This window comes from Zonotrichia leucophrys, chromosome 2 (genome assembly GCF_028769735.1).
Source record: "Zonotrichia leucophrys gambelii isolate GWCS_2022_RI chromosome 2, RI_Zleu_2.0, whole genome shotgun sequence".
NCBI lineage: Eukaryota > Metazoa > Chordata > Aves > Passeriformes > Passerellidae > Zonotrichia > Zonotrichia leucophrys.
The window spans coordinates 64,534,232-64,555,828 of NC_088171.1; the positions used below are offsets into that span (position 1 = coordinate 64,534,232).

The following is a 21,597-nucleotide window of genomic DNA, read 5'->3' on the forward strand; positions in this document are numbered from 1 at the left end:
AGGATGATTGGTACAAGCATTTTGATGCAGATTTCACAGTTGCCAGTTGTGACACTGGAAAATGCAGTTCATGCAGTCTCCTGACAATTCACCACGTCGCCTGTTCTTCCATAAAAGGCATACATGTAGGAAAGTAAAATAGCTTTTCTAATAGGTTATGCAAAGAGAAGCGCCTTCCTGGTACCTATTACAGCTGACTGGGAGCTAGAATGATACTAATTACACTGTTCAGCTGAACTCCAGCAAGGTGCCATGAGTCCCAGCAGGAAGAGCTCTACCCCCCATCAAGCCCCTCCCTGCAACCACGTGTGGGCAGGGCCCATGCCAGGGGTTCCCAACCTGGCATGGCCTGCTGCTCCTCCTCTGTCACCAATGGCACACGCAGGAGCAAGGCTGTCGCTGTCGGAGCAAGAATTTACTCCTGAATCAGTTTTCCTAAGCGTCAAACCTGCTGCTGAGGAGCATTTTCCACTCCTGCCAGTCTGACTGCTCAAGATGAAGCAAAGGTTTGGGTGACTGCAGCTCATTCCATGTTATCACACCAGTGGGTTGATGTGGATTCGCAGTGAAGCATGAGAGGCAGCACATTCAGATATGAGCCAGGCTGAAATTTTAGGAATGGTGTCTCTTGTTTCAGGCCCACACCATTTCACCTACCAGGGGTGCAGTGGAATTTTTAAAGAGCAGTCAGAAATAGTGCAAGAAAAGGGGAAAACATTATTATTTGCCTATATCTAAATAATTAAATGAGGCATTTTTCACTTCCATGTTTCAGTATCTCAAAAACAGGAAGGGGAGTGTTATCATTGACTACAAGGCATGAGAAATGAATGGATTCTGACAACAGTAACACTTTATTCCCTTTCATAAGAGAAACAAGCAGAAAACATTTTACTCCAGAGGATGAGTACTCCAGAAAGCTTTCAAATTGTCTGAAAACAGCCATAACTATAACACTGCTCACAGAATGTTTGCTAACTTTATCAAATATGCTCTCTGTTAAATATGAATTTCTATATAGATTCACTTAGCTATCCTATTATATTTTCAAAGTCACCTCATTTAACTACTTTATTAGATCAATAAAGAATTTTGGATAGCGACAACTGCACATGTAGTTAAACAGAAAGACAGAAGTGCTACTTGACTGAATATGGACAGGGGAAAAACCAGGGAAAGTTACATTAAAATGAAACAGTATAATTAGAATTCTAAAAAACAATTGGCATACCAAAAAAAAAAAACTTTTATGACCTCTCTTCACCTGCAGAAAGGCCAACAAGCTTTCAATCTTCTCCCACTTGCAAGGTTTTCCCGATAAAAGCAAAGCCTACCATAGAACAACTGCACCAGCTGACAGCCGGCTTTGCTTTCCTGAGTCCCTGCTCTTCAGAGGCAGGCTCCAAGCCAACAGGTTCACAGACCACAGTCACTGGTCACTGCTGCCACCACAGAGTACAAACTAAAACCCACCATTACGCTGCAAACAAACACTGCCACTCACAACCTCCAGCGAGGGCTGCAGCAGCCCGTAGGAATATTCCCGCCTTTATGCACACGCAGTGCAACACTTGTATCCAGTTATCCCTGAGGGGCAACATTCCAAAAGGATAGAAAAATTTAGGTAATAGACATTATGCAACAATTGAGTTGTATTTAAACAAACTCCAGACTTAGCAATTAGTTGCCTTATCTTATAGGTCTCCTGAAAGTGTGCAGAAGGTGAGCAGGTTCACAGGCAGCCACCACATTCCTCAATTCTTCTTCTGATCCCATACCTCAGCTGCAGCACTGGCATGGAGCACCCACAAGCAGATGTTCTCAGGGTAAACCTGACCCTGCAGCAGCACAGAGCAGCAGGAAAAAAAACCCATGAGGAGCAGCTGCTGCAGGGGCAAGCTCAAAAATTAAAATCTGGTTACCTGCATGCAGGCAGCTCCCCATCTCTGAACAGCACACAGTCAGCTGAGGCCCCAGCTTTCACAGTTTGAGCTGAAAGAGCCCCAGCATTCCCATGATCCACTCCTGGAGGCTCCAAAATGTCCCCCCAGGAAGGACATCTCCCAGGTTTGAACACCCTACTCCCAAGGGTTCACATGTTACTACACAGTTCTGACCAGAGGCATGAGCAATTATCTCTCCTCAGCCAAGTGACACCAGGAGAAATGATCTCTGGATTGAACTGCATAAGGCTCTCTGGTCCTGCCCGTGTCTCTTCCTAGCTCTTCCTCAATTTTTCCAAAAGGCAGGGTAATGAACAGCATTGAGGTACACAGGCTTTGGTACTTCACACATATTAATCAAAAGGACAGCAAAAATGGTAAAAAAAAATTCTGGGTCACAGTCCTGACTATGAGATTTTAAAATCACTAGCTATGAAATTCATACTCCAAATGGCTAAAGATTCGGCTTTGAAAACAAGTATTTAATAATAATTTAGATGAGGAAGGTTGTGGACAGTTACACTTCAGGGTATTTCCAGAAATGACAAGTATTTTCACATGCAAATTCACAAATTCTGCAGCATACTGAGTTTGAATATCTACTGTACATCCTGGCCATATACCATATTGCTAGCAAATGCTACAGCACAAAATGTTTTTTTTAAGACTACCTATATCCTCAGTTACACATTAGAATGCAGTTTACACAACAGTACAAAAAGCATGTTATACATGGCATGTTTTGGAGTAGTTACCATATGCTCTGTCAATACCCTGTGCATTAATAGGGCCCCCATGCACTATAACACGTTGGTCACTCACAGCTCCTTGGAAGATTATTCATTCACCATAACAATTAGTTGATGCTTAGGCTTATGTCACAATTTTTCAGTCACATTTTTATGTTGGTGAGCTCAAATATACAATTGTTGGGGTTCTGTTTTGGTTTTTTTTTATTGTTCCTATTTCTTTAAAGGTATGATCCTAATTTCATTAATTTGCACTAATATCAAGGAAGCAGGTTCAGACACTAAATCAGAAGATAAATGTTGTCTTAATGATTTGCTTCTATGTTCCTTTGAGCAACTATACTATAATTATTTTTTTTAAAGTTAGTTTAACCTATTATCATACCACTGGCAGTAGTTGGGAAACAGTGGAAGAAACAGAGCAAATACAGGATGTAAAAAAAGTAATTTGTTTCAGTATGATTACTCCCATTTTGGGCTGTGTTTCTGGGCAGTTTAAATTAAGACACTTTTCTAAATTTTGGCATAGGGAACTGGCAGTAAAATCGATCCATATAATCATCTGCAGCAGCAACCCATATTGTAACAGGCCAAAGTCTCAGAAGTATTTTATTTTCTTGGTTTCTATTTGGAACAGAGGTCTGAATAGTCAGGTGAATAGCTGGCCACAGAATAAAATGTCATTTACTAGTTACAGCCTAACCTAAGGTATAGGAGGTTCACCTTCCACTCTGTAGCTCTAGAGGCTGCCATACAATCACCAGCGTTTGTGCCTGAGCAAAATGACTTCAAAATAACACACTGGAATGCTTCCAAGATAACATTTTCCATTCCCTCTGTACATGCTGTGAATCACCTTACAACTGCACAGCCCTGGAGAGTAAGATCTCCAATGCATTACTGTCTTAGTCCAGGTCTCCTTTGTGAAAATGAGATTGTGCCTAACGAGTTTAATAACTCACAGGGCATGCTGAAATGCCATTGGCATCACCAAGGGGTCAGGAGTCTGCCTGCTTTGTACATGGCAGCAGGGGATTTGCATTTCTTAATACAAGTGCTGCTGTTACACCCTTTTTACAGGAACACCAGCAACTGCCAGGGATCTGTGATTCCCCAACAGGCAACAGCCCCCTGCAGAAGGTACCTCAGAGGGGTTGTTCCCATGTGGGTTACCCACACTGAGACACAAAGGCTTTGCCATCATTCCAGTGAAATGCCCAACATTTCCTTCTGCCTACAGTGGCAATACACAGCTAAAGGGACCTGCTTACGCTTGGCAAAGCAGAGTGATGCCACTTCCACATAAATATGTTGCAGCACCTACAACTACAATTATATAAATATTTCAGAAGGTAAAATGTACTTTGCTTTGGGTTGGTTGGGTTTTAAATACATACCTGTCTTTTTAATTTGTCTGGTAAGCAGTTTGTGCAGAAAGAAGCACTATACAGTGCAAAAGTATGCTAAAAATTCCTTTTGCATTCTAAAGATAAAAATTACCATTAATCACATCTGAAAATGAGAGAGTCTGAAAGCGCAAGATATATTTTTGAAGGGAAAAAGTGGTCACAGCTACCAAAACATTTTCAGAAGGGAAGCTGACAAACTTTTCCTTCCTGACCCAAAAATTAAAACGCCTTTAACTAGTTTGCATATAGCTAAACAGCTAAAATCAAACTGGTGCAACCTATACTACCCATACAAAGTGAAAAAGGTACCCTACATACTCCACTTACAAGGAATTTTGGAAAGCAATGTACCTATCAGTACTACAACCAGCTAAGTGACTTACCAAATCATCTCTATGACAACAACTGCCAAAAGCCACTAAGAGATTTATCAAGTGGGGCACATCCACACCAGCACTGCACTGCAGAGAGCAACAGAACAGAAACATTCCTGCTCCTTCCATGGGCTTGGCTTGCGCGGGCCTCCTCTGCTTGCAATCATCAACTTTTCACCAGTCTACATCTTTATTTTGTACCTCTTTGAGAGACATTGTAAACAGAAAGAGGACACAGTCCTTGGGCACAATCATGTAGGTGGGCTGAAACTTATACCTGAAGGGCTATGTTCTCCTGGTCTCACCACACATAGCTACATAAATCAAACAAGCCATAACAAATTTATACTAAGGGATTGTGCACACACTCATGTGCACACAGATGTGGGAAAGCAATCTTGCCTGTTTAGGAAAAAGGGACTGTCAGCACTATTTTATGTTTAGAAAAGAAAAGCCTCTCTTTAATAAAGTAACCTGTTGCCAAATCTCAACTCTACAGAGGATAACTTACAGTGCATCTCAAGCAAGTTTGAGACTGGTCACCAAAGAGTATACATGCCCATGTGTCTTTTCTTGAGCCCACATCCACTCATGTATTTGTACAAGTGAACCTAAAACACTTCATAGCCCTGGACTCTTAACCTTATTTCAAATAGCCTTCATCAAACTGCAAGTGGGGGAGGAAGGGGGAAGACAGAAATGGCAAAGACATCTCTTTGCTTCCAACTTTCCCTGCAGAGATATTACCAAACAGGATATAAAATGTCTAATCTTGAAAAGTAATTTTGTCACAGTTTTCACAAGGCCTTTTTTTCAATGTATATGAAGGGCTTTATAATTTTTGTGTCTTTATCTGATCAAAATGCTATCCTTCCTCCTGCAGCCCTGGCATTCTTTGTGGTGAACTGTTTCAGTATCAATATTAATATTCAAATGTCAAGTTTGTCACACTACATTTCCTGTATTATTTAAAGCATTCAGAACAACTATTATCTATGAAATATGAAACAGTAAATTTTTGCTATCTGCTTAAAATTTCAGCAGCCCTATCTGGGACAGAAGAGCACTTATATTAGTCACATGGCATTTTACTTAGAAATGTAGCATTCAGCTTTTCTAGCAGTACTTCTGCATTTCCCCAAATTGTCTTTTATTGTTTCTAGCAAAGCTACACATCTGTTCTTTTTCTGGAGTACAACTGAGCCCTGAATGTCAATCAAATGTATAGTATTTAGCATACATTCAATATTCAGATATATATTCCCTAACTGATAGTGACTTTTACATATAGTGAATCCTTGAGCTTTGTGGGGTTTGGGGGGCTTTTTTTTAATATTCATAGAATAGTAATTATGTCTTTCATAATTTCTACTGCTCTTAAAAAAATTTACTCTTTTTTTTTTCCTGTTTCAGTACTTAGTTGAATCTCTTTCTTTTGTGATTACCTAGATTGTGGTCACGCACCTTTGGCTGTAAGGGGTATTTTTACTGTAACATGTAGGTGTCTTCAAAAGCAACATATTTTAGAGCTGCACAGCTGAGAATGCACTGAACTGTCACTCCTTTCTGCCAAGTTGGCAAAGTTCTGAAGAAACTTTCATATAAAAGCACCAACTTAAAATAATGAATGCATAATAATCCACATACAGAAAGGTGCATGCTAATTAGATACATTTTTCTCCTTGTCAAAGAACAGCTTCACAAGGAAAGCATAAAAACCACATTGAGTCTTCCATTAACAGGGAACACTTTAGGCTATAGATCAAAATGAAATATCTCAAATAGCTTAAGGAAAGCTTTATTTTCAGTGTATGGCTTGATGATGCCATAAAGAACTTTGGTACCATTGCACAAGTCAGTTATTTCCTCCATTCTCCCCTCCAAAAGTGAAGGGTAATTGCAGAACATGCATGCTTCTTTCAGTCTTAATTCACTCCAAATTTGAGCCAAAGGGGTCTGATCCTAACACTCCAAAAGTCAACAGGAGGAATGCCAGTGGGAACAGGGCCTAAGACAACATTTCTACAGTAGTCAACAACGCTGAGTTATATAAATACTTCCTAATATATCAATACTGACTGGTCATCAACATTTCCATTATAATCTTTGTACTTGGAGATGGCTGTCTGTTGGATGCTGTCCATACTTCTCTCCAGCCAGCCGAAATGAATTGGTTTTGAGTGATACAAGGCCCTCTCTCTCCTCAGGAGACCTGCAAACAACTAACAGAACCATCATTTTTCACACAAATCAACAGCATCCTACTATCCTAGGCTGAATTCCAGTTTACCTGCTTAGATACAATGTACTTTTGCAGGGCTAGAAAAGGAAGCTTTGGTTTTGTTTCAGGAAATCAAGGGCTACCAGATTTTTCATGTAGTATGTCATGATGTCAAATAATCAGGGCTAGAAATACAACAATTAGGTGTGAACAACAGCTTCTGAATATGTGTCCTGCAATTCTTCTTCAGTTTGTTTACAGTGCATTGAGAATTATAAATTTAGTAATAAACAGCAAAATCTGGTCTACCAAAACAAGAAGCCTGTCACAAATGCTCTGAAAAAGTACCAGGGGTATTACTAGCATCACAAGCAGTATTCTTCCCACTCCTATCAAAAAAGCAATCCTTTAATTTGATCTCCTTGCACTCGGAAGAATGGCTATTTGTCTACAGAGTCCCAGCACTATTATAACTGAACTCATTATTTTGAAGTGCTTGGAGCACCTTGGGCATGACAGAAGACACAAAAAACCCCAAGTTCTGTTGGACAGTATGAAACTCATACTAATATTAATTAATTCAAATTCACAAGATACGCTGAAGCTGTTCCAAAAAAGCATTATGGTATATTTTGAGAACAAATACTAGGAGCAAAACACAAAACTTGGCTTAGTTTAACCAACCTACCAACACAACTTCATGAATCTTTTTAAAATGAACCTGAGTCTTTTCTCTCCTTCTTGCTCCTGGAAAAAAGTTAATATTAGACCCACCAAACTGCACTAATCAAGAATCAGCTCTACAAGTAATTCTTATTTCTGAAGAAATCAATTATTAAGGGAACTGATTTTTAAGAGCAGTGTGGGTAAAATGTGAGTGCAACTGCTTCATGCATTAGTTGAGAGGTTTAGCTGAAGGAATGGGCATACGTGTTACCCTCAGTTTTTACAGTGAAGCATGTTTGTTCGTTCTCGTGCCCTTTCAGTACTTCCCTGTATATACTCATTCATCTTCAAGCCTTCCCTGGACCAGTGGCTGAATGATGACAATGGACAGGTATTTGCGAAGTGATCCTATCACTGTTCCCCCTGAAACTCAACAACGTCACCATGTAAGATATAAACCTGCTGACGAGAACTTGCTGTGAGACTGCAGAGCACTGGGCCAGAAACAGCATGATGGGCACCAGTAACACAGTGCTAACCAGGTGAAGTGGGGTGAACTGTGTGTGGAGGCTTATAGCACATGCTTTCTTCGCAGCCGAGGTGTTTCAGTGGTTTTTTTCTAAGGTGCAAACACACAGAGTTTATACATTTATGTTGACAGGTTAGCAGCTTTGCTCTCAGTAGTAACCACAATTTCTTTTGAAGTTTTTAGCTAAAGTTAAGAGACGACCCAGGTCAGTACTCACACATCACCACAGCTTTCCTCAAACACAAGAAGAAAAACCCAGCAACGAAAAGCCCAGCTACAGAGTAAACACCACTTACACACACCACAAAAGCTCTTATTTTCCATGCCCATCCAAGACCACAGATTGTCCTAAGACTGAATACTGGCTCTCCATAAAAGACCCCTGAGCCTATCTGAGCGTCTCAGCTCCCTGCCAACCTGCCGGCACCCAACAACAGGGCATTGCACATAACAGAACTGCCCTCAGCCAGCTACAGCAATGCACTCAGCATCCAGACAGCAGCTTCTTTTCATTCCATACCTTCTTGTACAGGCCTTTGTAAAATACACACACAGAATCTTTACTAGTACAGAGGGAAATCAGTGGCTACAACTGCAAAGCGCCGCGTTGCTAGCCAGAGACGAAGGGCACACAATCCGATGCTGAATGACTGCCAGCAAAGAGGAGTCCCAGCTTAAGGCCTCAAAAGCACTTGGAAAGCTGTTGCCTGGCTGATTACGTCCCCATGAAAGGGTAAGGCTCCAGAGCAGCGTGCACAGCAGATTAGAGGCAGGAGCTGCAGAGCTGAGCCGCCACACGTACTCTGCCAGTGCACCCTGGTGCGTACTCGCACGGCAACGCGCCTCCCAGGGAGGGCAACACCCGTGAGCCGCCAGGCTGCAGTCCCTGGGCAGAAATACCTGCTCAGCTCCCTCTGAAATCAACTGGTCCTTAAGAACATTTAAACATCAAGTGAGGGATGTGGTAAAACTCCAATCAAAAAAAAAAAAAAAATTCTAAAAAAATAGTAAGGGCAGTGTCTCTGAAAAAAGGGACAATTTGGCATTTGCAATGTGTACAAGATGTCTTCATACACTTTCCTGATTCCTTGCCAGTAACTATTCAAAAAAGACCACTTAACAAGCAAACAGGTCTTCAGTACAACAAATAATAAAAAAGAGAGCAAAGCTTGTGCTATTTAAATATCATGAAACATTCTGCTAATCATGCACAGATGGAAGTACAGACGCTTCTGCCAGACGCCTTGTTCAGAAACTTTGCTCTATTTTTAATTATTTGATGCACAGAGGACCTGTTTGCTGATTAAAAGGGCACTGCCTTTAAAAGCACTCCATCAATATGGAGTCTAGCGTTGTTTTTAAAGGAGGACTTTAAAAGTAGTAACTCATACCTCCAAGCTCCCTGCACCAGCTTTTATGATCTCATAACCATGAGGTTGAGGGTTTTTTCAGATGTTTTTCTCACCTCAAGAAACTGCCTACATACAGGAAAAGTGAAACTATACTCACGCTATTGTTAAATTCACTGAGTAAATCGATTTGTAAAATGGGTACTTTCCTCTAATATCCCTTAGTCTGTATCTTTTTGTTGATAATTTATAACAAGAAGGGTTATCAATTTCCAGATAGAAGTTATTTTTGATGGTTTCCTGTTTAGTCAAAAGCCTCCTTTTTGAGAAAACATACCAACTCCAGCATTATCAATTAAAATAATTATTATATTGTTTGGGTTTTTTTTAATCTACTATAACCACAGTATCATTCCAATAGTAAGTTCATTGCAAAAGCATGCTGATACACAAAAAAAAAAAGAAAAATTTTTAAAAACCCCTCTTACATATTTCCACTTCACACCTTAAGTGAACTTCACTCATTCAGTGCGTGCTTCATTCTGGTACTTCTCCATAGCAGTCCAGGAATTTTTCCCTCTCTGAAGAACCTCACTCAAAATGCATACTATGTCACTTTTATTTTCTTTTTCTGAATGAAGTGCTTTTCAAAAATTCTTTTTTGATTTAACTTATATTTCACAATCTATTACTAGAGAACTTTATCGCGGTATGAGAAGAAGTGATGATAAAGAAGCCCAAAGAAAAGTGCTCAAGCTGCTACTTTTGAGCCATCAGTATGACACATGAAAATGGTACTACATTTTTTTAAATTTACATTAACAATTTGAATTATTGCTATTAATACAGTAAAAGAATCCTTTGATTAGAAGATCACATATATGATAATAAAGTAATAGTTCTCCATTATTTTATAAGCAAATTACCCAGGCTTATGCTCAGGTACAGAGAAAATAACTGAATGAGTTTTGGTTTTGTGGTTTTCATTGTTTGTGTTTTTTAACAGTGCCATGTAACATTTTACAAACAAATATATGCTACTGATTTGTTAGAGATCAGCTGACAAGCCTAAAAAGCAAGATGTCTGCTGAAGAGACACTGCAGCTGGAAACCAGAGAAGACTAGCAGGGGCACATAAACTGAAAATCCAATGTTCAGCCAGAGAAACAGGCACCCACAGAGAAGCTTCAGAGAAGAAATAATGGTCTTTTCCCATGAGGAGGAGCTGAAGGCTGCATGGAGTGAAAGGCTTGTCCAGGCAGATCTCTGAGGTTGCAAAGCTCAGAATCCAGCTATGACTAAACTAGGAAGGAAGAGAGGTAGATGAAACAACATTCAAATTTGCATTTCTGCAGAAAACTATTGAGGTATCGAAACACCCTAAGGAGAAGGGCATTTTAGACACATAGAAACACACACAGAATTAAAAGGGAAGAAATGGTCGACACAAAATCTAAGTATTGTGCCAGTAACAAAGCCAGTGAGGGAGACGTGTACAAGTAGGTCAGATATGCAGCAGTAAGAACTGCTAAGCACAGGAGAATCTTGGTAGAGAAGGCAGTGAAGAGAAAAACTAATTGGCTAGCAACAAGAGAAAGAAGTCTGGAAATGGTTAAAACAGGACAGAAGGATAAAAAGGCAAAACACTGTTTGGGCTATGGTAAAGAAAGATTAGTCTAATTCACCAACACATCCACCTGAAGCACAGGAAGAAAAGAAGACTGATGACATTTGTCTGAGCAACAACTTTCAGTCCTTCTCCACTTGAAGGAAAAGCCAAGTGACTTCTCTACTCCCACCAAACAAACAGTGTGCGATCAGCAGTGCTGACCTGTCTGTGTCAGCTTTGAGCCCAGAGGCTCAGACACACGCCAAAGGCCCCAGACTCTATCACACCACATTTACACCCACATGGCTCCATTGAAACCACCCAAGTAAGTAACAGAGGTGGGAACCTGACCCCTTATTTCACCACAGCCTTTGGCTGAGCACCTCGGTGCGTTGCACAACACGCACCCTTCGTGTTAAATAAGAGCAGCAAAAAACCACCGGTTGCTGCAGCCTAGGTTGCACAGCACTGCTGGTTTCATAAAGACACCCTGGCTGAGCTGTGTAAACAGCAGCAAACACTGCAGCCAGCCAGCTGACAGCTCAGATGAACGCACCTCATAGCAGAGCTGCACACATAGCAGAAGTGTGTCTTAGTTTGCATTTCTCCCATTCCATACAGCCAACATGACATTCACCAAGTTTGACTCCTTAGGTAACAGGGTTGTACTCGACTGCTGATGTTTAATGTATTTCAGATGCTTACCTTCTGCCCACCTCAATTTTCCTTAGGGCTCTTTCTCACTGTACACTAACAGATAACATCTGGATAGTAACCTCATGTAACAAATGTCATACTTTCACTGAGGAATTACTTTAATTTGCTCAGTCACTACACATCGTATTCCCTCTGAGCCTGCTACTGAGGTGCAATCGAAATAAACCAGTGGTGACAAACAAATGGCAGGAGGCATCCATGCTGATTCTATCACTCTCACACCTGAAGACCACACAACAAGAATGAGTTACTTTGTCATCTTGTGCAAATATGGAGCAAAATGTAGACTTTTACTTCTCCAGCTCTTCCAGGACTGCAGTATCACATCTGTTTTATGAACTTTTCCAGTGCATTTGTGAGCTATCCAAACACCATATAGTATAATTTTAAACTATAGACTATTGTACTGTAAGCTCCACCATCATCCTCTTTCCATGTAAAACAGGACACGTGTTACACATACTCGTATGTAACATATATCACTTACCTCGCCCCAGTTCAATTAATCAACTGTCAAGTTCACAAAGGAAGTCACATGTGATTTCCAAGACTGTCACTAACAACAAAAATATCAGGCCAGATCACAGCAGAGATCCAAGAAAGCTTAGCAAGAGTGGCAAGAAGGAAACGTGAAACTCAACCTGATTCAAAGGGGAAGCAGACAAGACCTAAACAGAGAGGTGCAGCAGCTGCTCAGTTCTGCAAACAAGGACATGCAAACACAAATTGTATGACCAGACCAAGCAGGTCATCCTCAGCTAGTCCATCAGCAGGTGTCACTTACAGAAGAGAGATGTTAACAGGGTGGGTGGTGAGAAAAAGGAAAAAGAGAATCCAGAAGAAAGAAACACAGTATCTAGGAAGTATCAGGTTCTCCTTGTAATAGAGTAGAGAGAACCTACCATTTTATTTGGTGCCAGGGAGAGAACAGAAGTGGTCAACAGGGAAACCTCCACCATATGTTAGTGAGTTGGGTTTTCTTTGTTTTCAACCTGAGGCCAAATTTCAATGCATTAGCATGTAATTAAAATCTTGGGTTAACTGAAGATCATGGTCACAATATTCATATGTTAATGTTTCACTGGCATAACTATTGATAGAAATAGTATTGGCATGTATCCATGTGTCTGGGGCCAAACACTTTGAAGTCCAATCTTAGACACCTCTGAAGCAGGCAGACGAAAATCTGTCTAAATCAACATCTAATAACTCTTTGGCTGCCTCTGGAAAATAAATATGATACCACAGCTCAGGATGAAGGTCCATCCACAAAAGCTGTAATGGTTTGTAGAAGGATTTGTCAAGGGGCAAGTCCTGTCAGTGTAAGCAAACCTTTCATATCACAGGTGAGGCATCCTAAGAAAGTCATATTTCTTTTCTGATTGTTAGAGAGGATTTCTGTTTTCAGCAATGCCTATATAACACTACCTGAGACACCATGAGTTATTAAAGTATTAAATAGAATGAAAAACAGGTTTCAAAAAATTGAAAAATGGTTCAATGACCTTCTGTGAGGTTTTGACTCCTTGTGTTATTATGCTATTTAAAATGCCTATTCACTGCATTTTATAAAATCTCAAATTGTATTTGTTTGTTCTTCTTGTATCTTTGCTTCTAAAACATGACATATTCTTTTAAAAAAATCCAAAAAGGAAAATGGGACTTATTTTTGTAGTAATTTTTTAAAAATAATCTCCCAAGCTACTTTCTATCTGTCTGTATATTTGCTGTAATTGTGTTCATATTTGAATTCCATACTTCAAGCCATCTTTGATCAACTTGATTAATATTCCTTTCAAAAGATTTTATAGCTGGTGTACTTCATGAACACAATTAAAGTAGATTAATCTGCTCTGAATTATATGTTTCATAAAACTACTGTTCCTCTGATTAATTTCACAAAAACACATGTAACTATGTACAAATGAGTTTCTTCTCATTGATAAAACAATCCTGTTACACAGCTTCCAGTTGTGGGCAAGAGATATCATTGTGAGTATCTAATAAATCAGCAAGCCTGATGATGCAATGTCATGTGAGCTAATACAAAAAATGCTGTATTTTTATTTAATAAAGGAAAAATAGCCCAATTCTCAGCTTATAGCAATGGCTCAGCCTCAGTGGAAATCTTCAGGTATCAGTATCAGTAGAATAATACCACCATCTAGTCAAAGTGACTGTAGATGATCCACAAACCTTTCTCCACAGAAACCAGTAAAAAAATGGATTCAAATTCAATAGCATAGTTGAATTTCAGAGACACTGGGACTGAACAGGACCCATCTGACTCCTGATCTGCAAGAGAGAGACTCACTTTGACCTTACCATGCCTGTCATGAGCAGGCTGATGTCATTTCACCCCATAAATCCCCTCGCCTGGTGCTGTAGCTAAGCACTGCTGAACTTAGGTACCCTCTAGAAACACAGTGATGCTGTAATTAGCAGTGAGATTTTTAATGCATTCTCCAGCCAGGAACAAGGGTTGCTGTGGCCGCTGGAGTAAAAGAATGTGAAAAGGAAGTGGAGAAGAATGAATAAGACAGGTAACAGCAGAGAAAACACAGTAAAAACTTACTGAAGTATCTCATGTTAAAAGAACACAAAAACCACCAGGAGTCGGCTAAGCTGTCAGATGGGTATTACAATAAACAGTGTTTTTTTAAAAAAAATTCCATTAAATTCATTGTTTCAGTGGAGAAGATCAATGATACATAGAAGGTATATCTCTGACATAAGCTTCTGCTTCTGAGCATCTAAATTACATTAGGATTGGTGCTTGGGGTTCTTTTGAGAAATTCCATATTTAAACTTCCTGCTTCAGTGCAACAGCAATGTAAACCCTTCCTTTATTTTTTGGCAGTTGCTGTGCATCACTCACGTTCAACTGATCATTAACTGTGAACTGTTCACGTATCTTAGTGTGGTTTCAATGGTCCTATGGCAAGGCTAAACAGCATTTCAGAAACAATGATATCCCCAGGCCCACACTGTAGTTTCTGAAGCACAGATTAAACACGGCATTCTGCTCAACAAGCTCATCACTGTTAAGTAACTCATCAGAAAATAAAGAGGGAATTATCAAATGGGAATTGCCAAGTAATTAGTTCTCTGAAGCAGATGACATACAACTGTTAAAGGGAGGGGCTTCCTTGCTAGTCATATGTCAAAGTAGAGCCTCCTAATCTGTAAATAAAAATTCAGTACATACGATTAGTGTGATGGGTTTTTAACTGCTAGTGGTACATGGAGAATAAAGTTACAACTTCTTCTACCGTAATAACCTATTTTCCCTTGAATATATTGAATTTTCAAACCATTCTGGATCTACTTGCCGTCCGACTACCTTGGGAAAGCTATGAATACAGCACAGTACCAAGCAGAAAATGTGCTCAGGGGCTATGGAAGAGGAGAAATGCATTTATTATTATATACATTTGAAAATATCACTTTCTAGTCAGCTACTACACGTGCCACTGAAAAGGAGCCACACCAATGAGAAAATATTCAGTATCACAAAACACAGTAAAGGAGGATTAAGCCTGCTTTTGTAATTATCCTTCTCCATTAAAGCCTGACTTTCTTTCAAGCAGCTGGCCTGACAGAAATATTAGCTGTACAAAACTACAAAGGCGTTCACACATGGGTACCTGACAGGCAAAATGTGGTGATGGTCGCAGCCACACTCCAATACAAGTGAGGAACACTTTGGCATTTGTACTTTTCATAGAACAAGGAGTGACTCAATAAATCTTGAAGTCAGGTTTACAGCTACTTCCAAAAAAAAGTAACTGATGAGAAAATAAAGAGGTGATTATCAAATTCAGGGTTTGCCTCTATCACAGTGTCTCAACATAAGAAACCCCTCAGCCAACACATTTAAATCCAGATGCTGCCACCTGGGCTAATTTCATACCAAAATTATACCCCTAGTAACAAGGCCTAACTTTCTTTCAAAAGCACAGCCCTGGTTTCAAGGCAAGGCAAACCCCAGCAGCACACCCCTGCCCAACACACAGAGCCAAGGGAGAGGCAGCAGGAGGGCACACACAGATGCTCAGGCTTGCACACAACTGCACAGCACATCCAGACACCTCACCCCCAGCACATGGAGGTTCTCCATCTACTCACACTAACATGCAAAAGCCCACACTTTTAAAGGAATGCTAGCAAGTTGCAGAGTGTGGGACAGCAAATCTCATTCCATTTGCAAATACACCTTTTAAAACACCAAGTTGGAAGGCGAATCAAACCTCAGATAGTGCCTTATATCACATTATGAATGTCAGCCTTGTGTTTTTATGCAGGCATACCACTGCACTCCATGCCATTTACACTTCAGACCATGTTATGAAACTTTCTATCAGTCAGACAGCAGGCCTTCAGTATCTGCAGTAGGAACAACAGGGGAAAACCATGAAAGGTTATGGCTGAGGTGAGGGCACCACAAAGCCTCATTTTTAAGACACCCATCAGCATTCACATCACTTCGTTTAATTTACTTTTTAGTTGCTCGCATATAAACAATTTAAAAAAAAATATTCCTAATTACTATCCAGTTATAGCTAGTTCACAACTCCATTTCATTTGTGCTGTTCACTTACAACATTAGAAATCTCCATTGCCCACCTTCTTTTAGCCCTACAGATATTGTAGGCCCTCACAAAGAGCATAAGGGAAGAAATAAAACCAGCTATGATAAAAGGACCTTGATATGAAAACTAAAAAGCTACCACTGCACACAGTAATACAGAGACAGATTCATTCTTTTACTGTTCAATATTAAGTATTTTAAAAGGGCAGACTGTTGCCTGTTTACAGAGAGAGGTAGTCAGAAGTCTGCATAGAACAGAAATTATGTCTTATGTAAAAATTAGCTATATTAGGTAGCATACAGGCATACTTACTGAAAATTCAGCCAAAAAAAATTTCTTACAAATGGGCTGCAGCTGTAAATTCATCTCAGTACTATGATTAATAAATATCAAGTGACTCGACAGCAGAAAAGATTTAAAAGACCTCTTTAATTGTTAAAATATCCAGTACCTCATGCAAAATCCTCTCAAGAAAACTGTATAAAAGAAAGCATTGACTCATTTGCCTACGTGGAAGGAGGCAGTGCATGCTCTGAACAAATAACAATAACTCTATGTTTTTGAGAGCAGGCTAAAATTAACTAAAAATGAAAAAGAAGAAAGCTGTATCTTTTTATTTATTTTTGCTTTACTTTTACTAATACCCATGTCCTTATCCAGGCAAGATGCTTAGCTGGCTCTGCAGAAAACGTTGCTTGAATTACAAGGTAAGCACACCTGGACAGCTGACACACAACAAAGATGTTACCCACTGAAGCCACGCAACTCCTCACACGAGTGAAGCCATGAATGCACATGCAGGGACGTCAGGCCTCAAGTATGGCTTCTGAGATGCATTTTGGATGCCTTCAAACGTGTCCCATGTTCTCCCTCTGTCACACTCCAGGGTCATAACCCAGGTCTGCCTAAAATGGAGCAGGACAGTTGCCACCTTCACCCCAAAACAAATGCAAAAGCCAGAAAGATGATGAGTGTGAGTATGAAATGCTCTGTCTGTGGTTGCTCCCTGCACAGTGCCACGTCATGTTTCTTTTACACGTTACTACTGTGAGCTCCTGCCTGTTTCCTCCAGTAACAGAGAAAAGTTTGTAAGCACACAGTGCCTATCCCAATAACTTTTATTTCACTTATTTAGTTATACAGTGGGCCTGATTTTGATTGCTCCATAGAAAAAATAAGAACTAATGAGGTCAACAGAGGTACCTCCAACTCAGTAACTAAAATGTCCAACAATAAGAAGTTAAAACAAATCTAACTTCATCTAAGGTCCACAAATACAATACTAAACTTCAAGTTGAGTTGGTATAGGAAAACAAGCACTTTAGTACTATACTCCTATCAGACTTAGCTAGGTTACATTTTTAATCTAAAATATTTGTTTAACATTGAATATATTGTCTCTCATGCAATTGCAGAAAACATCAGATGCTAAAATATCCAAGGTGACTTAGCAATACATCGTGGGTAACACAATCTGATTATTCATAGGACTTGACTAATGCCCTATAAACAACTACTTCTTCTAATTGAGATATACACATTTTTCCAGCAGTAATCGCTTCTTAAAATAAACACATTTTTCTACAACCCAAGTTAATCTTAAAAAATAAAAAATTAAATGTTTTGTATAACTGATAACATCATAATAAAAAACTTTTTCTATTTGATGTTCCAAGTCAATAGCTGCTACCAATTCAGTTCTCTTCCAAAATGGAAAGACAAAGTGTGCCAGTGCATGGGCACTTTGTGTAGTTTTTTACTCTTATTGCTCTGAAGTTACAGTGGTTACCACTCACTCCCATCATTCAAGCTCTTTTGGAAATTGTAACAGGCCTGTCCTTGCATGTAACTACTTGCCTAGGCAACTTCCCTCTAAAACACAGCACCCTTCCCCACAGCCACAGTAAAATGTAAATGATGCACTGTGTACTTTTCTATGACATGCTGTATACATTAAGAAGTTATTCTGCAACAGAGACTTTCTGATCAGCCCTACATAAATAAGAGTGCTATTGTAATTAAGCTTTCAGATTGTAAATTTAAAAAAGAAACCCTTTGGTTTTCTGCAAGCAATAACTATATTTCATTTTCTTTTATTTAAAGACACAGGCAATTTTATTATGACCCTTTATCTTTTTTTTCTTAAAGCATTAGCAGCATTGCCAATCCCAAGCACTTAAAAATCATAGAATAGGTCCAAAAAACCAGGCTGGCTTAATGACAATCAGATTAAAGAAATAAAATAAAAATTTATGTTCTTTTTATTGGCAGTATGATTGTTGAGTCTTGGGACTTGGTCTTTTCAAGTTATTTTCCACAACCATATGGTAAGGAGAGAGAGAGGAAAGGGACAGCAGCAGACTGATACATGTGCACTTTTACATCTTGTCTGGAAACAGCATTTCAGGGAGGAAAATCAGAAGAACTGAAAGCATTCCTCAAAACAAGAGCAAAAGACACACAGATACAATTATTCTGGAAACTATTCTAATGCTGGACAAAGTTTAATGCACAGAAGAAACTCAAGACAGTGGAAAAGCCAAGCAGGCGACAAGTAACAGGAATCCTGAAAATGATCATAAAAGTGAAGGAAGGATTTATTCAATTTTACACATGGCATTTTATAACAAGAATCAAAGTCTGCCAACTTTTCCATTCATACTAACATCTTCCAGTAACTGAATACACTCTGACCTCAGGTGAGCATAAAACCACCCATCTGGAACCCACCTGTTCTGTAAGTCACAGAACTGAGTCATCAGAGTTAAAAGAATTTTTCTGAGCAGAGTTTCTCAAGGACCTCTGCTGCCAGGCAAGGGAAGTACAAACCTATCACAGGCAGGTAATCACACAGACACCAGGAAGATGTGCACTTTGCCTAAAGCCCAGAGCAGACAGTGTACACTTGCTGAAGGAAAAAAAAAAAGGCATTGCATTCTCACCTTATTGGCAGTGCATAACTGTAGGGTGAAGAAAAATCTGATGGTGGTCACTGTCCTACGGGGTCAAGAATAAATTCACAGCTTGTATTGCTTGCCCATCTGGCTTGGCCTGCAATGTGACTGTTGATCCAGGAGTTGAGGAGATGGAAACCAAAATAAAGAGAAACAAAAACACAGTTAAGAGTCAACATTTACAGTCATTTACAACACACTAAGATATCCCAATGAAGACTGAGAGAGGCTGCTTTTACTATTACTCAAGCACAAATAAACCATAGATTTAATTCTGCAGACAGAGCTCATCCAGTAGAGAGCAGAGCCCATTTATTCAGAGTGCTCTTTTCCTAAATGTGATCTTAATGAGGTGAAGAATCATAAGCAAGTGGAGATGACTGTCTTCACTGCCAACAGAATATATTTTATTTCAGAAGCAGTAGCATCCTGAAAACGTAGTGCTGCAATTACTACTACTAGGTGAAAAATAATCACCCATTGAAATGTGACTTTACCTTGTACACTATTTTGTCATTAAAGGTGGCATGCTACAGTTGATGCCTATTACTGTAAATTCCAAAAAAATATAAACAAAAAAAAACTTTAACAATGTAGTTTTTTCATTTTTTTCTGTGATTTTGCTCAGCAAAATCATGAAGAACCAGCACTGAACTTCTGCTGACATCACCTACTAAAATACATTTGGGGTTTTCATTTGGAATCTCACCAAATATTTTTATCACCCTTGGTACAATAAAAGGATTTAGTGGGACCATTTCTCCCTCACTGAGAATCATTTCTGTTGTTTCAGTTTATGAGCACACTTACTTGTTCCTATTTAGGAAAGGATTTACACGCATACTTAACTCTAGATAGGTTCTTTAATCAATCCTCATTCAGCAAAACCCTCACTGGGACATCTACTAAAGTAACTTTGCAGACTGGGACCAATGCACACATAAAGATTTGCATGTGTTGTACAACCACTTCAGACTACAGCTTTGAAAGAAAAAAAAAGCCATGAAGCATTACATTCTCAACACACGCACTGAGATCAAAAAGGAGTTACGGTCATGGATCTAGTTTTTGTCTTTTTGCAAAAATCAGGAATCTGCAAAGTTTCTTACATTTTAAAATGTTAGTCATGCATCACCTCAGCCAAAACCATGTAAAAATCTTCAATTTTCTCATATAAAGAATGTGAACCACTGAATAAGACTTCAAAATACAGTGCCTTTGACCGAATACCTGTTTATTTATTTATCACATTTGGACGGGATTTTCACTTTGCAAAGCTTAGGCTATTGAAGTCACTGGAATATAGCAAGTCAGTCATTTGCAATGAAATATTTACCTGTGCCAAGCCTGTCATACTTCTCTTTCTTGTTCTAATTATATCGTTATCTGTTAACACAGAGTTGGTTACAGCAGTCGCAGAAGAGACCTACAACTAAATCTGTTATCTGCACTCTCTGAATTGTACACACCATACCTGCACAGTTCTCCAGAACAAGCAGATCACTCACAACCTGTGTGGTTATAGCTGAGGCTGTCACACAGCCTGACTTCTCTCAAGCATCACCACCAGCAGCTGCCTCGCACGCTGGAGTAGGTTTGCAGCCAGCCAGTGCTTCAAGACCAACTATGCAACCCTGACAAGCACTTCCTTTACAGCCTGCCACACTTTTTTCATTGCATTTCCCCCTCAATTAGTACACCACAACAAAAGCAGTGTACATATGAACAATGACAATCCTGACTGTCATCTGCTAAGATGCGCTGCTAAACCTCAGCAAGGGGAAAAATTAGGCCTTGATTTTGTTTTACTAGACATGTTACCAAGACAATTACTTTAAAATTCTAATGTTTAAATCTTTAGTTGTTTTTCAGGTGACTGCATTCAAGTGTCTATTTTCTTAATTAATGGGAAACTAGGCCACTGGATCTATTACATAAAAAAAAATTGTAAAGTGAAATTCCATGTCTCTTGCAAATGTCTTTTAAAACAAAACTAGTTTTTTCAACCTTTCTAAATAGATCCAATCAGGCTAGAAAAGCAAAGTTGCACTGTTTATTTTTCAGAAAAGTTTTTTCAACTATGTATATATTGAATTTTTGAAAATAATTACTTTCTAACACTCTTAGTCACACAGGTAATTTGTCTTACAATAAAATATGTATAAGCAGCATGCAGCACACAAAGGCTCACACTACAGGAGTTATTTTGCTCATGACTATTCCACTCTCTCCAGCCAGTCCTCCTAACAAGCTTTTCTGTTTCAAGACACCTCCTCAGAATGGAGGCGGCCGCACCGAGCAGAGGCTATTCCTTCCTAACCAAAAGGGCAAGTTAGTTGAGGCACTGAGAAGTTGCACTTCAGTGCAGGAAATTGCCTGCAAATACTCTGTCCCCTCACCCTTCCAAGAAGAAACACTCCTGCTCAGCAGGCAGGCTGAGACCTGCAAACTCATCACACCAAACCCAAGACTGCCACTGCCTGTT

The 21,597-nt window shown here is 39.5% G+C and overlaps 1 protein-coding gene across 10 annotated transcripts in view; it reads right to left on the reverse strand.

Annotated features, from left to right (window-relative positions):
• ATXN1 (ataxin 1) overlaps positions 1-21,597 on the reverse strand; it is a 334,709-nt gene that overhangs the window by 189,382 nt on the left and 123,730 nt on the right. For 9 of the 10 annotated variants that reach the window (XM_064705220.1, XM_064705217.1, XM_064705222.1 and 6 more), the window contains one exon: positions 19,101-19,220. The gene's annotated coding sequence lies outside the window, so the exon portion shown is untranslated. Of the gene's footprint in view, positions 1-19,100; positions 19,221-21,597 lie in introns of those variants that run through there. The other variant, XM_064705225.1, reaches the window with a different exon arrangement.